This window comes from Pongo pygmaeus, chromosome Y (assembly GCF_028885625.2).
Source record: "Pongo pygmaeus isolate AG05252 chromosome Y, NHGRI_mPonPyg2-v2.0_pri, whole genome shotgun sequence".
NCBI lineage: Eukaryota > Metazoa > Chordata > Mammalia > Primates > Hominidae > Pongo > Pongo pygmaeus.
In genome coordinates this window covers 47,133,111-47,151,205 of record NC_072397.2, presented here as the reverse complement: position 1 = coordinate 47,151,205, position 18,095 = coordinate 47,133,111, and positions in this window count along the sequence as shown.

Sequence of the window (18,095 nt, the reverse complement as noted above, 5' to 3'; positions counted from 1 at the left end):
CATTCCATTGCACTTTCCATTCCACGTTTCATTCCATATTCCATTCCATTCCAGTCCACATTCCATACCATACCATTCCATTTCATTCCACATTCCATTCCATTCATTTCCACTCCAAATTCCATTCCATTCCTTTCCATTTCATTCCACATTCCATTCCTTTCCATTCCTCATCCCATTCCACATTCCATTTAACATTCCATTCCATATTTCATTGCACATTCCATTCCATGTTCCATTCCATTCCATTCCACGTTCCATTCCATTCCAATCCATGTTCCATTCCACATTCCATTCCCTGTTGTATTCCAGTTTGCATTCCACGTTCCATTCCCCTACATTTCATTCCACGTTCCATTCCATCTTCCATTTCATTCCATTGCATTCCAGATTCCATTCAACATTTCATTCCATGTTCCATTCCACTTTCCTTTCCACGTTCCTTTCCACGTTCCCTTCCACGTTGCATTCCACTTTCCATTCCACATTCCATTCCATTCCATTGCACATTCCATTCCACATTCCCTTTCACATTCCATTCCACATTCCATTCCATTCCATTCAACATTCCATTCCACATTCCATTCCACATTCCATTCCTCATTGCATTCAACATTCCATTCCATTCCATTCCATTCCAGTATCAATTCCACTTTCCATTCCACGTTCCATTCCACATACCATTACGTTCCATTCCACATACCATTTCGTTCCTTTCCATTCCATTCCACTTTCGATTGCACATTCCATTCCAAATTCCATTGCATTCGTGCTCACATTCCATTCAATTTTTCCATTCCATTCCATTCTACATTCCACTCCATTCCATTCCACATTCCATTCCACATTCCATTCGATTCCATTGCACATCCGTTCCACAGTCCATTCCATTCCATTCCACATTGAATTCCACATTCCATTCCATTCCATTCCACGTTCCATTCCATGACCAACTCCACATTCCATTACACGTTCCATTACATTCCATTTCACTATCCATTCCAGGTTCCATTCTATTCCATTCCACGTTCCATTCCGCATTCCATTCCACATTCCAGTCCTCATTTCATTCTATAGTTCATTCCACATTCCATTCCATTCCACTTTCCACTCTCACATACCATTCCACCTTCTGTTCCATTCCCTTTCACATCCCATTCCAATCCAATCCACATTCCATTCCATTCCATTCCATTCCATTCCATTCCATTCCATTCCATTCCATTTCACATTCCATTGCATTCCATTCCACCTTCCATTCCATATATCATTCCATTCCATTCCACATTCCATTCCATTTCATTTCACAATTCCTTCCACATTCCATTCCATTCCATTTCACATTCCATTCCATTCCACCTTCCTTTCCATTCCATTCCACTTTCCTTTCCATTCCTCTCCACGTTCCATTCCACGTTCCATTAGACTTTTCTTTCCATGTTGCATTTCACGTTCCATTCCAAGTTCCATTCCATTCCATTCCACATTCCATTCCACATTCCATTCCATTCCTTTCCACCTTCCATTCCACCATCCTTTCCACCTTCCATTCCAGATTCATTCCATTGCATTCCACATTCCATTCTACATTGCATTCCACATTCTGTTCTACATTCCATTCCAATTTCCACTCCATTCCATTCCATTCCACCTTCCATAGTGTTCCATTTCACATCCCATTCCATTCCATTCAACATTCCATTCCATTCCTTTCCATTACATTTCACATCCCATTTCATTCCAGCGTCCTTTCCATTCCATGTCAAATTACTTTCCATTCCTCCCCACGTTCCATTCCATGTTCCATTCATCTTTTCTTTCCACGTTGCATTTCACGTTCCATTCCAATTTCCATTCCATTCCATTGAACATTCCATTCCATATTCCATTCTACATTCCATTCCACATTCCATTCCATTCCATTCCAATTTCCATTCCATTCCATTCCATTCCACCTTCCATAGTGTTCCATTTCACATCCCATTATATTCCATTCCACATTCCATTCCACATTCCATTCCATTGCATTCCACATTCCATTCCATTCTTTTCCACATTCCATTACATACATTTTCACGTTTGATTCCATTTTACTTTCCATTCCATTCCTTTTCACATTCCATTCTTTTCCATTCCGCATTCCTTTCCACATTCCATTCCATTCCATTCCACATTCCATTCCACTTTCCATTCCACTACATTCCACATTCCATTCCAAATTGCGTACCATTCATTTCCACATTCCATTCCATTACATTCCACGTTCCATTCCACTCCATTCCACCTTCCATTCCATTCCATTCCACATTGCATTCCATTGCATTCCACGTTCCATTCCACTTTCCACTCCAGTTTTCACTCAACATTCCATTCCATTCCATTCCACGTTCCATTTCACATTCCATTCCGTTCCACATTCCATTCCATTCCATTGCTTTTCACATTTCACTCCATTAAATTCCATTTCACTTTCCACTCCATTCCATTCCATTTCACCTTCCATTTCACATTCCATTCCATTCCATTCCACATTCCATTCCAATCCACTCCATTGCATTACATTCCTTTCCACAGTCCATTCCATTCCATTCCATGGCACATTCAATTCCATGACATTTCAATTTCCAATTCACTCCATTCCATTCCATTCCACATTCTTTTGCATTGCATTCTACATTCCCTTTCTTTCCCTTCCACTTTCCATTCCAGTCCATTCCACGTTCCTTTCCACATTCAATTCCACATTCCATACCATATTCCAGTCCGTTCAATTGCACAATCCATTCCAAATTCCATTTCATTGTGTTCCACATTCCATTCTACATTCCATTCCATTCCACATTCTACTCCATTCCATTTTCCACTCATTTTGTTTCCATTCCACATTCCACTCCATTCCGTTCCACATTCTTTTCCACATTCTATGCCACATTGCAATTCATTCCATTCCACACTGCATTCCACATGGCAATAAACATTCCATTTTACATTGCACTACATTCCTTTCCATTCCACACTACATTGCAATCTACTCCATATTCCTTTCCATCCCATTACAAATCCCAATCCACTTTAATTTCCACATTCCAATCCACATTTCATTCCACGTTCCATTCCTTTCCATTCCACATTCCTTTCCACATTCCATTCCATTCCTTTCCACATTCCAGTCCACTTTCCATTCCACCACATTCCACGTTCCATTCCAAATTCCATACCATTCATTTCCACATTCCTTTCCATTGCAGTCCACATTCCATTCCACACCATTCCACCTTCCATTCTATTCCATTCCACATTGCATTCCATTGCATTCCACGTTACATTCCACTTTCCACTCAACTTTCCATTCTATTCCATTCCAGGTTCCATTTCACTTTCCATTCCACATTCCATTCCATTCCAGTCCACTTTCCATTCCATTCCATTTCACATTCCATTCCATTCCATTAAATTGCAGTCCAGAATCCATTCCATTAGAATCCACATTCCATTCCTTTCCATTCTACATTGCATTCCACATTCCATTCCACATTCCATTCTGCATTCCATTCCACATTCCATTCCATTCCATTCCACTTTCCACTCCGTTCCATTCCATTCCACCTGCCATTCCATTTCACGTCCCATTCGATTCCAATCCACTTTCCACTCCATTCCAATCCACTCCATTTCACATTCCACTCCATTCCAGTTTACATTTCATATATCATTCCATTCCATTCCACATTCCATTTCTTTCAATTCCACATTCCATTCGATTCCATTACATTGAATTAAACATTCCATTCCACGGTCCATTCCACGTTACATTCCACGTTCCTTTCCACTCTCCATTCCACTTTAGATTTCATGATCCATTCCACATTCCATTCCATTGCATTCCACATTCCATTCCATTCCATTCAACATTCCATTCCAGATTCCATTCCATTGCATTCCACATTAGATTCCATTCTTTTCCACATTCTATTCTACACATTTTCACATTCCATTCCATTCCACATTCCATTCCATTCCTTTTCGCATTCCATTCCTTTCCATTCCACATTCCATTCCATTCCATTCCACATTTCATTCCACTTTCTGTTCCGTTACATTGCAGATTCCATTCCAAATTCCATTCCATTCATTTCCACATTCCATTCCATTACATTCCGCTTTCCATTCCTCTCAATTCCACCTTCCATTAGATTCCATTCCACATTGCATTCCATTGCATTCCAATTTCCATTCCACTTTCCACTCAATGTTCCATTCCATTCCATTCCACGTTGCATTTCATGTTCCATTTAACATTCCATTCCATTCCACATTCCATTCCTTTCCATTCCATTTCACATTTCCCTCCGTTAAATTCCATTTCACATTCCACTCCATTCCATTCCATTTCCCCTTCCATTATACATTGCATTCCATTCCATTCCACATTCCATTGCAATCCATTCCAATCCCTTACATTCTTTCCACAGTCCATTCCTTTCCATTCCATTCCACATCCCATTGCGTTCCATTCAATTGCACATTTAAATTCATTGCACATTTAATTCCATTCCATTACATATTCCATTCCCTTGCATTCCACATTCCATTGCATTCCGTTCCACATTCCATTCCACGTTCCACTCATTTCCATTCCACATTCCATTCCACATTCCATTCCTTTCCATTTCATTCCATTCCACATTCCATTCCATTCCTTCCCATTCCACGTTCCATTCCACTGCATTCCACTTTCCCTTGCGTTACATTCTACATTTCTTTCCATTGCTTTGCACTTTCCATTTCATTCCATTCTTCTTTCCATTACATTCCATTCCACATTCCATTCCACATTCCATTCCATTGAATTCCATTCCATACCGCAATCCATTCCATTCCATTCCACATTCCATTCCATTCCATTCCACTTTCCATTCCACTTTCCTTTCCACTCCATTCCACAAAACTTTCCATTCCGTTCCAAAATTGCATTGAATTCCATACCACATTCCATTGTATTTCACGTTCCATTCCATTCCATTCCATTCCATTCAGGTTCACTTTCTATTCGACAACACTCCACAGTCCATTCCATTCCATTCCATATTCCGTTCCACACTGCATTCCACATTCCATTCTACATTCCATTCCACAATCCTTTCCATTCCATTCCACATTCCACTCCATTCCATTCCATTCCACATTCCATTCCATTCCATTCCACATTCAATTCCACATTCCACTCCATTCCATTCCACATTCCATTCCATTCCTTTCCACATTCCATTCTACTCCATTCCATGTTCCATTCCACTTTCCATTCCATTCTATACTACATTCCACTCCATTGCATTCCACATTCCATTACATTCCATTCCACTTTCCATTACATTCCATTCCACGTTCCATTTCATTCCATTCCATGTTCCGTTTCCCTTTCCATTCCATTCCATTCCACATTCCATTCCATCTTCCATTCCACGTCGCATTCCACCATCCATTCCACGTTCCATTCCACCATCCATTCCACGTTCCATTCCAGCTTAATTCCAATGCATTCCACATTCCATTAGATTCCATTCCATTTTCCATTACATTCCATTCCACATTCCATTCCATTCCATTCCATGTTGCGTTTCCCTTTCCATTCCATTCCATTCCACATTCCATTCCATCTTCCATTCCACGTTGCATTCCACCATCCATTCCACGTTCCATTCCACCATCCATTCCATGATCCATTCCAGTTTAATTCCAATGCATTCCACATTCCATTCCACATTCCATTCCACATTCCATTCCACATTCCATTCTACATTCCATTGCACATTCCATTCCATTCCATTCCAATTTCCACTCCATTCCATTCGATTCCGCCTTCCATAGTATTCCATTTCATTTCTCATTCCATTCCATTCCACTTTCCATTCCATTGTAATCCATCCTATTCCACATTCCACTCCATTACATTCCGCATTCCATTCCACAATCCATTCCATATACCAGTCCACATTCCATTCCAATCCGTTCCACCATCCGCATCATTCCATTCCAGTCCACATTCCATTGCATTCCATTTCACTTTCCTTTCCATTCCAATGCACATTTCATTCTGCATTCCATTCCATTCCATTCCACATTCCATTCCATTCCATTCCATTCCACATTCCACTCCATTATATTCGGCATTCCGTTCTGCATTCCATCACATATTCCAGTCCACATTGCATTCCACTCCATTCCACCATCCTCTTTATTCCTTTCCATTCCACATTCCATGCCATTCCATGCCATTCCAGTTTCCATTTCACATTACTTTCCATTCAATTCCACATTCTATTCCATTCCATTCCAAGATCCTTTGAATTCCAGTTTACATTCCATTCCATTCCATTTCACGTTCCATTCCATTCCATTAAATTCTCGTCCAGAATCCATTCCATTGGAATTCACATTGCATTCCATTCTATTCCATCTTGCATTCCACATTCCATTTCACATTCCAGTCTACATTCCATTCCACATTACATTCCATTCCATTCCAATTTCCACTCCATTCCATTCCATTCCACCTTCCATTCCATTTCACTTCACATCCAATTCCATTCCAAACTTCATTCCATTCCATTCCATTTCATTCCATTTCACATTCCATTCCATTCCACTTTACATTTCATATCATTCCTTTCCATTTCACATTCCATTCCATTCCATTTCACAATGCATTCCACATTCCATTCCATACCTTTTCACATTCCATTCCATTTCACATTCTATTGCAATCCTTTTCACATTCCATTCCATTCCACTCCACATTCCATTCCACATACCATTCCATTCCAGTCCACATTCTATTCCTTTCCAATCCAGTCCACATTCCTTTCCAATCAATTCCATGAACGATTCTGCATTCCCTTCCATTCCATTTAATTGAATTCCATTCCTTTCCATACCATTCCATAGCATTCCAATCCATTGCATTCCACATTCCATTCCATTACATTTCATTCCACATTCATTCTATTCCATTCCATTCCATTCCATATTCGATTCCATTCCATTCCATTCCATTCCATTCCACAATCCTTTCCATTTCATTCCACTTTCCATTCCATTCCATATCACATTCCATTCCACATTCCATTCCATTCCATTCCGCATTCCATTCTACATTCCAGTCCATTCCATTCCACATTCCGTTCAATTCCACTCTGCACTCCATTTCACTTTCGACTCTACATTCTATTCCATTCGATTCCACATTCCATAAAATTCTATTCTGCCTTACATTCCATTCCACATTCCGTTCCATTCCATTCCTGTCCATTCCAGTCCAAATTCCTGTCTATTTCATTGCTCTTTCCATTCTATTCCATTCCATTCCATTCCTTTCCATTCCACGTTCAATTCAATTCCATTCCATTCCACATTCCATTCCATTTCATTCCACATTCCATTGCATATCATTCCACGTTTCATTCCATTGCATTCCAATTTCCATTCCATTGCATTCCATTCCGCAATCCATTCTATTCCATTACACATTCCATTCCATTCCATTCCATACCTGTTTCCATTCCACATTACTTTCCATTCCATTCCACATTCCATTCCATTCCATTTCAATTTCTATTACATTCTATTCCATTCCATTCCACATTCGGTTGCATTCAATTCCATATTTCATTAAATTCCATTCCACGTTCCATTCCACTCCTTTAAACGTTCCATTCCACATTCCATGCCAAATTCCATTCCACTTTGCATTCCATTACATTCCACATTCCATTCCATTCCCTTCCACATTACATTCCACATTCCATTACATTCGATTCCACATTCCTCTCCATTCCATTCCACATTCTAATACACATTCCACTTCATTCCATTCCACATTCCGCTCCATTTTGCATTCCACATTCTATTCCTCATACAATTTCATGACATTCCACATTCTACTCCATTCCGTTCCATTCCATATTCCATTCCACATTCCATTCCACATTCAATTCCACGCTCCATTCCATTCCATTCCATGTTCCATTCCACATTCCATTTCTTTTTACGTTCCACCTTCCATTACATGTTCCATTCCACATTCCTTTCCACGTTCCATTCCATTTTCCATTCCATTCCATTTCACATTAGATTCCACATTCCTTCCCATTCCATTCCTCATTCATTCCAGATTCCTTTCCATTCCATTTCACTTTCCATTCCACGTTCCATTACACGTTCCTTTCCATTCCATTCCACATTGCATTCCATTCTACATTCCATTCCATTCCATTCCATTCCACATTCCATTCCATTCCGTTTCACATTCAATTCCATTCCATTCCACTTTCCATTGCACTCCATTCCACATTCTATTCCATTCATTTCCATTGCATTAAATTCCAAATCCCATTCCATTCCATTCCATTCCATAATCCATTCTATTTCATTCCACATTTCACTCCATTCCATTCCACTTTACATTCCACATTCCTTTCCATTCCAGAACACATTCCATTCCATTCCATTCCAAATTAGATTGAATTCCTTTCCAAACTCCATTCCATTACATTTCACGTTCCATTCCATTCCATTCCAGTCCACATTCCAATCTATTATAATCCAAATTCCTTTCCATTCCATTCCACATTGCATTCCACGTTCCATTCCACATTCCATTTTACAATGCATTCCACATTCAATTCCATTCCATTCCACGTTCTATTCCACGTTCCATTATACAATGCATTTCACATTCCATTCCTTTCCATTCCACATTCCACTCTACTCCATTCCATTCCACTTTCCATTCATTTCCATTCCACTTTCCATTCCGTTTCATTCCAAATTCCACCACACGTTCCATTCCACATTCCTTTCCATTCCATTCCACATTGCATTCCAATCCATTACAATTTCCATTCCACATTCCTTTCCATTGCATTCCACATTCCATTCCATATTCCATTGCATTCCATTGCACATTCCATACCACATTCCATTCCACAATACGTGGCACATTCCATTCCATTCCACGATCCATTCCACTTTCCAATCCGCATTTCATTCCATTTTACGTTCTCTTCCACATTCCATTCTACATTCCATTCCACATTCCACTCCATGCGATTCTACGTTCCATTCCACATTGCTATCCATTCCATTCCACATTACTTTTAATCCCCTTCCAAATTCCATTCCACCTTCCATTCCATTCCATTTCACTTTCCATTCCAAATTACATTCCACAATCCATTCCACATTCTATTCCATTCCAAGTTACATTCCTCAATCCATTCCACATTCCACTCCATTCCACGTTTCTTTCCACTTTGCACTGCACGTACCATTCCATATTCCATTCCATTCCATTCCATTCCGCTTTCCATTCCATTGCATGTTCCATTAAACATTCTATTCCATATTTCATTCCACGTTCCATTTCACATTCCCATCCATTCCATTCCACGTTGAATTCCACATGCCATTCCATTCCATTCCACTATCCATTCCATTTGATTCCACATTCCATTAGGAATTCCACTCCTTTCCATTTAGCTTTCAATTCCACATTCCATTCCATTACCCATTCCATTCCACATTCCATTCCGTTCCATTCCGCATTTCGTTCCACATTCCTTTCCTTTCCTTTGCACATTCTATTATTCATTCCATTCCATTCCATTCCACTTTCTGTTCCACTTTCCTTTCCTTTCCAGTCCGCATAGCGTTCGAAATTCCATTCCATTCCATTGCCCATTCCATTCCACATTCCATTCCAATCCAGTCCACATTCCATTCCATTGCATTCTGCATTCCATTCCACATTCCATTCCATTTCATTCCGTACTCCATTATTATTTCCATTCCATTCAATTACACATTGAATTCCACTGCATTCCACATTCAATTCCACTCCATTCCACTTTCCATTCCACATTCCATTACATTCCATTCCATTTCACATTCCATTCCATTGCATTCCACATCCAATTCTACATTCCATTACATTCCATTCCACTTTCCATTTCACATTCGATTACATTCTATTTCACATTCCATTCCACTTTTTTCCCTTCCAGATTCCATTCCATTCCATTCCTCATTCAATTCCATTCTATTCCATATAGCATTGCATTGAATTCCATTACATATTCCTTTCCACATTCCATTCCTTTCCACGTTAAATTCCACATTCCATTCCACATACCATTCCACGTTCCATTAAACAATCCATTCCACATTCCATTCCACATTCCTTTCCACATTCCAATCCATTCCATTCTACATTTCGTTCCACATTCCATTCCATTCCATTCCATTCCACATTGAATTACGGTCCATTGCATATTCCATTCTATTGAATTCCACATTCAATTCCATTCCATGTTCCATTCGTGTTTCCATTCCACGTTCCTTTCCACATTCCATTCCATTTCATTCCACGTTCCATTTCACATACCTTCTGACTTTCCAACCCATTACACGTTCCATTCCACATTGCATTGCACGTTAAATTCCACATTCCTTTCCATTCCAATCCACGTTCTATTCCACACGCCATTCCATTCAATTCTGCATTCCATTTCATTCCATGCTGTTTCATTACTCATTCCGTTACATTCCATTCCACATTCCACTCCATTCAATTCCATTCCATTCCACATTCCATTCCTTTTCATTCCACATTGCATTGCATTCCATTCCAAATCCCATTCCATTCCTGTCCACATTCCATTCTACATTCCATTCCACATAGCATTCCACGTTCCATTCCACATTCCATTTCACATTCCATTCCACATTCCATTCCATTCCATTCCATTCCATTCCACATTCCATTCCACATTCCATTCCATTCCACACCATTCCATTCCAATTTCCATTCAACTTACCATTCCATTCCACTAAAGTCCATTCCACATTGCATTCCATTCCAATCTATTCCATTCCATATTCCATTCCACTTTCCATTCCTTTCCTTTCCAGATTCCATTCCACATCATATTCCATTCCATTGCACATTCCATTCAATTCCATTCCACGTTCCATTCCATTCCATTCCACATTCCATTCCTTTCCATTCCATTCCACGTTCCATTCTATTCCATTCCACTTTCCATTCGATATTTCATTCCATGTTCCATTCTACATACCATTCCATTCCATTCTCACACCATTCCACATTCCATTCAATTCCATTCCACATTCCATTCCACGTTCAGTTCCACATTCCTTCCCACATCCCATTCAATTACATTACACATTCGATTCCACAATCCATTCCACCTTCCATACCACATTCCCTTCCATTCCATTCCACATTCCATAACACTTTCCATGCCATTCCACTAGACAATCCACTCCATTCCATTCCAATTTCCATTCCACATTCCATTGAATCCTGTTACCAATTCCATTCCATTCCATTCCACATTCCATACCACATTGCATTCCATTCCTTTACACATTCCATTTCACATTTCATTCCAGTCGATTTCAAATTGCATTTCATGCCATTCCACATTCCATTCCATTCCATTCCACATTGCATTCTATTCCACATTGCATTCCATTCCAGTCCATGGCATTTCACTTTCCATTACAGATTCCATTCCATTCCATTCCAAATTCCATTCCCTTCCATTCCATTCCACCTTCCATTACATTCCATTCTACATTCCATTTCACATTCCATTCCATTCCACATTCAATTAATTTCCATTCCACATTCCATTGCATTCCATTCCATATTCCATTCCATTCCAACCCACACTGCATTCTCTTACATTCCAAATTCCATTCCATTCCATTCCACATTCCATTCCTTTCCATTCCTTTCCACTTTTCATTGCATTCCATTTCACATTCCATTCCATTCCATTTCACATTACATTCCGTTCCAGTCCACATTCCATTCCATTCCATTCCACATTCAATTCCCTTGAATTCCAAATTCAATTCCATTACATTCCACATTCCATTCCATTGCATTCCACGTTCCTTTCCATTTCATTCCAAGTTGCATTCCCTTCCATTTCCTATTCCATTCCATTCCATTCCACATTGCATTCCATTCCATTCCACATTCCATTCCCTTCCATTCCACTTTCCGTTCCACTTTCCATTCCACGTTCCATTACTCGTTCCATTCCACGTTCCAATCCACGTTCCATTCCACGTTCCATTCCACCTTCCATTAAATGTTCCATTATATTCCATTGCACGTTCCAATCCACATTTTATTCCATTCCACCTCCCATTCCACACTCCATTCCACTCCAAGTTCCATTCCACCTTCCATTCTATGTTATATTCCACGTTCCAATCCAGTAAATTCCATGATCCCTTGCACATTTCTTTGCATTCCATTCCACATTCCATTCCATTACACTCCACATTCAATTCCAATCCATTCCACATTCAAATTCATTCAACACTCAATTCCACTCCAAATTTCTTTCCATTACATTCCAATCCATTCCACATCCCATTCCTTGCCATTCCACATTGCATTACATTCCATTTCACATTCCATTCCATTCCATTTCATTCAACATTTCATCCGATTCCATTCCACAATCCATTCCACATTCCATAGCATTCCATTCCACGTTCCATTGCATTGCATTCCACATTCCATTCCATTTCATTCTATTCCATTCCAGTTTCCATTCCATTCCATTGCTCATTCCATTGCACTCAATTCCACATTCCTTTTCCTTCCATTCCACGTTCTGTTCCACATTTCCTTCTATTCTATTGCACGTTCCATTACACATTCCATTCGACATTCCATTCTATTCAATTCCATTCCATTCAACATTCCATTCCATTCCACATTGCATTCTCTTCCACATTCCATTCCATTCCAGTCCACGGCATTCCAATTTCCATTACAGATTCCGTTCCATTCCCTTCCACATTCCATTCCATTCCATTCCATTACACCTTCCATTACATTCCATTCCACCTTCCATTCCCCATTCCATTCCATTCCATATTCAATTAAATTCCATTCCACATTCCATTGCATTCCATTCCATATTCCATTCCATTCCATCCCACACTGCATTCTCTTACATTCCAAATTCCATGCCGTTCCATTTCACATTCCTTTCCATTCCTTTCCATCCCTTTCCACTTTTCATTCCATTCCATTTCAGATTCCTTTCCGTTCCATTCCATATTGCATTCCTCTCCATTCCACATTCAATTCCATTGAATTCCAATTTCAATTCCGTTACATTCCACATTCCAATCAATTGCATTCCACATTCCGTTCCATTCCTTTCCTGGTTGCATTCCCTTCAATTCCCCGTTCCATTCCATTCCATTCCACGTTCCATTCCATTCCATTCCACATTCCATTCAACTTTCCATTCCATTCCATTCCACATTCCATTCTGTATTCCTTTCCTTTCCATTCCACTTTCCATTACACATTCCATTCCATCACCTTCAACATTCCATTCCATTCCATGTTCAATTCCACTTACCATTCCAAATTCCATTCCATTCCATTCCACATTCCATTCCATTGCATTTAATTCCGCATTCCATTCCATTCCACATTCCATTCCACATTTCATTCCACATTCCATTCAATTCCATTCCACATTCTATTCCATTCCATATTGCATTCCAAATTCCTTTCCAGAGTCCATTCCAAATTCCTTTCTACATTCCATTCCACATTACATTACATTCCACTTTGCTTTCCACATTCCTTTCCACATTGCATTCCTATCCATTCCACATTCCATTCCACCTTTCATTCCACATTGCATTCAATTCCATTCCATTCAACATTCCATTCCTCATTTCCTTCCATTCCATTCCACATTCCTTTCCACATACCATTCCGCCTTCCATTCCATTCCTTTTCGTTCCGTTCCACAGTCCATACCATTCCTTTCCACGTTCCATTCCTCATTACATTCCACCTTCCAGTCCATTCAATTTCATTCCATTACATTCCATTCCACTTTGCATTCAATTACATTACGATCCATTCTACTTTACCTTCCATTCCATTTCACTTTCCATACCGTTCCATTCCACATTACGTTCCACATTCCGTTCCACATTACATTCCACGTTCCATTCCACATTCCATTCCACATTCCATTCCATTCCATTCCACCTTCCATTCCATTGCATTCCACATTCCATTCCATTCCATTCCACATTCCATTCCGTTCCATTCCATTACAAATTCCATTCGATTCCATTCCATTCCACATTCCATTCCATTCCTTTGCAGATTGCATTCCTTTCCATTCTACATTATATTCCATTCCACATTCAATTCCATTCCCCATTCCATTCCACATTCCTTTGGATTCCATTCAATTCCACTTTCCCTTCCATTCCATTCCATTCCACATTCCATTCCACATTCCATTCCACATTTCATTGTATTCCATTCCACATTCCATTCCATTCCAATCCACATTCCATTCCATTCCATTTCACATACCATTCCATTCCATTGCATTCCTTTCCATTCCACATTTCATTTCATTCCATTCCACATTCCATTCAACGTTCCATTCTACGTTCCATACCACATTGCATTTCATGCCACTCCACATTCCATTCCATTGCATTCCACTTTCCATTACAGATTTCGTTCCATTCCATTCCACATTTTATTCCCTTCCATTCTATTCCACCTTCCATTCCATTCCATTCCGCATTCCATTTCACATTCCATTCCATTCCACATTCAATTCCATTACATTCCACATTCCTTTGCATTCCATTCCACATTCCATTCCATTCCATCCCACACTGCATTCTATTCCATTCCAAATTCCGTTCCATTCCATTCCACATTCCGTTCCATTCCATTCCACTTTCCTTTCCCTTCCATTTCTCATTCCATTCCATTCATACTACATTGCATTCCACATAACATTCCATTCGATTCCACATTCCATTCCCTTCCTTTCCACATTCCATTCCACATTCCACTCCGTTCCATTCCATTCCGAATTGCATTCCATTCCATTCCACATTCCATTCCATGTTCCATTCCACGTTCCATTCCACGTACCATTCCGCATTCCATTCCACGTTCCTTTCCAAGTTTCATTCAACTTTCTTTTCCACATTCCATTCCTCAGTCCTTTCCACATTCAATTCCACATTCTATTCCATTCCATTCCACATTCCATTCTCTACCATACCACATTCCATTCCCTTCGATACCACATTCCATTCCATTCCACATTCCAGTCCTCATTCCATTCCATTCCATTCCAGATTCCATTCCCTTCCATTCCACTTTCCATTCCACGTTCCATTACTCTTTCTATTCCACGTTCCACTCCTCGTTGCATTCCATGTTCCATTCCATGTTCCATTAAGCGTTCCATTACATTCCCTTCCACGTTCCATTCCACAATCCATTCCTTTCCATTCCACCTCCCATTCCACACTACATTCCACTCCACCTTCCATTCTGCTTTCCATTCCACGTTACATACCACGTTCCAATCCATTACATTACACGATCCCTTCCTCATTACGTTCCATTCCATTCCACATTCCATTCCATTACACTCCACGTTCCATTCCTATCCATTCCACATTCAAATCCATTCATCACTCTATTCCACTCCACATTTCTTTCCATTTCATTCCAGTCCATTCCACAACCCATTCCATGATATTCCACACTGCATTGCAATCCATTTCACATTCCATTCCATTCCATTTCATTCAACATTTCATCCCATTCCATTCCATATTCCATTACACCTTCCATACCGTTCCATTCCACATTCCATTGCATTGCATTGCACATTCCATTCCATTTCATTCTATTCGATTCCAGATTCCATGCCATTCCATTCCGTTCCACATTCCATTCCATTCCATTCCATTCCACATTCCTTTCCCTTCCACTCCACGTTCTGTTCCACATTTCATTCCATTCTATTGCACGTTCCATTCCACATTCCATTCCACATTCCTTTCTATTCCATTCCATTCCATTCAACATTCCCTTCCTTTGCAATCCATAAGGCATTCCTGTTTCCATTCCATTTCATTTCACGTTCCGTTCCATTCCACGTTCCATTCACTTTTCATTCCATGTTTCATTCCACGTTCCATTCCATTCCATTCCACGTTCTATTCCTCATTCCATTCCACGTTCCAATCCATTCCATTCCACATTCCAATCCATTCCTTTCCACATTCCCTTCCATCCCATTCCACATTCCATTCCACATTCCACTTCACACCATTTGGAGTACCATTTCATTCGACTTTACATTTCACTCCATTCCACCTTCCATTGCATTCCATCCCATGTTCCATTCCATTATATTCCACGTTCCATTATATTCCAGTTTCCAATCCATTCCCCATACCACTCCATTCGATTCCAAGTTCTATTCCACGTTCCACTCCACCTACCATTGCAAGTTGCATTCTGTGATCTATTTCATTCCATTACACGTGCCATTCCTCATTCCATTCCACATTCCATTCCACATTCCATTCCATTCCATTCCACATTCCAATCGATTCCATTTGTTTCCATTCCACGTCTTATTCCATAATTCATTCCACATTCCATTCCATTCCATTCCACTTTCTATTGCACATTCCATTTCACTTTCCATTGCATTTCCTTCCACATTCCAATCCATTCTATTCCATTCCACGTTCCTTTGCACATTCCATTTCACATTCCTTTCCATTCCGTTCCACATTCCATTCCATTCCAATAAACTTTCCATTCCATTCCATTCCACCTTCCATTCCATTCCATTAAACACTCCATTACAGTCCTTTGCATTCCACATTCCATTCTATTCCATTCCATTTCACATTCCATTCCATTTCTTTCTGCTCCTTTCCACATTCTTTGGATTCCATTCCATTCCATTCCACGCCCCATTCCACAATCCATTCCACATTCCAATCCATTTCATTCCATTCCACGTTCATTTCCACATTTCATTTCACCTTCCATTCCATTCCATTCCGCATTCCATTCCATTCCAATAAACTTTACATTCCTTTCCTTTCCATTGCATTCCACGTTCAATTCCATTCCACATTCCATTCCATTCCATTCCACATTCCATTCCATTCCATTCCACATTACGTTCCACATTTCATTCCACTCCATTCCACATTCTATTCCATTCCACAATCCATTCCACGCTCCTTTCCACTCCATTCCACGTTCCGTTAAACTCCACGTTGTATTCAATTCCATTCCACGTTCCATTCCACATTCCATTCCACTTTCCCTTTCACTCTCCATTTGATTCCATTCCACATTAAATTCCTCATTCCACTCGACATTCCATTCCATTCCATTAAACATTCCATTCCACATTCCTTTCCACATTCCATTCCACATTACATTCCACATTCCATTCCATTCCATTAAATACCATTACAAATTCCATTCTTTTCAATTCCACATTCCATTCAATTCCAATTATTTGCCTTCCACATTCCCTTCCACATTCTATTCCATACCATTCCACATCCCATTCCACATTCCATTCCATTCCATTCCACTTTCCATTCCATTCCATTCCACATTCCCTTCCATTCCATTCCAGATTCCATTCCATTCCACCCACATTCCATTCCATTCCATTCCACTTTCCATTACAGATTCCGTTTCACATTCCATTCCATTCCACTGCTCATTCCTTTCCATTCCATTCCATTCCACATTCCATTCTATTCCATTTCACTTTCTATTCCATTCCATTCTATTCCACATTCCATTCCACATCACATTCACATTCCATTTCATTCCATTTCTCATTCCATTCCATTCCAATTTCCATTCTATTCCATTCCACATTCCATTCCATTCCATTCCACATTCCATTCCATTCCTTTCTACTTTCCATTTCTTTGCATTCCACATTCGTTTCCAGATTCCATTCCATTCCATTGCACCTTCCATTCCATTCCACGTTCCATTCCACTTTACTTTCCACATTCCATTTCATTCCATTCAACATTCCATTCCGCCTTCCATTCCATTCAATTAAACATTCTATTCCACATTCCATTCCACGTTCCATTCCACATTCCATTCCATTGAATTCTGCATTTCTTTCCATTCC